Genomic DNA, 643 nt, shown 5'->3' on the forward strand with positions numbered 1-643 from the left:
ACACTCAGGAGAGGCAGGAACTCGGTTTTCAGAGTTGAGACCTGCACGCTGTTTGAAGCATCAGCAACCGACACGGTGCTATCACGGCTGACCCAGGCCAGGCAGCTCCCACTGGCAGAGAAACGGACCCCATGTACCCAGCTGCCAGTGCCACCGCCTCCAAATTCAGACATTAGCTGACCAAAAGGCATCTTACTGCCCCCAGGGCGTGCTGGCTGGCTTCTCACCCACCTCTTTAATGTAGGCGGAGAACACGGCATTTGAAGTCACAGGAGCCAGCAGCCAGCAAAGCATTGTTGGGATGCCAGGCCAAGCTGAGGACCCTGCAGCGAATCGGCTTTTTAATGGGCTTGCTCACCCAGCAGTCATTTTCAGACTCGAAGTAACAAACAGGTACCAGCAGGGCCCCACTCCCCAGGCAAACTTGTTCTCTAGCGGGGACCACTTCACAAAAGTGGCTGTGCGGTTAATCCTCAGGATCGCCAGGGTTGGCTTCCAGACACCATCTTTCTGACTCCAGACATAGGCATTGTGGTCCTGCCCCACAAGTGACGATGCGGTCACGCTTAGGAGCCGAGTCAATCAATACCTGCGATGTGTCCGTTATGTTCCTTGAGTTCATGGGCTTTCACCCACTGGCTGC

The 643-nt window shown here is 55.4% G+C and overlaps 1 pseudogene; it reads right to left on the bottom strand.

Annotated features, from left to right (window-relative positions):
• Positions 1–5: 5 nt before the first annotated feature.
• On the bottom strand, positions 6–635 carry LOC103728216 (annotated as a pseudogene).
• Positions 636–643: the final 8 nt, after the last annotated feature.

Source organism: Nannospalax galili, unplaced genomic scaffold (genome assembly GCF_000622305.1).
Source record: "Nannospalax galili isolate Female #2095 unplaced genomic scaffold, S.galili_v1.0 C47884417, whole genome shotgun sequence".
Lineage (NCBI taxonomy): Eukaryota > Metazoa > Chordata > Mammalia > Rodentia > Spalacidae > Nannospalax > Nannospalax galili.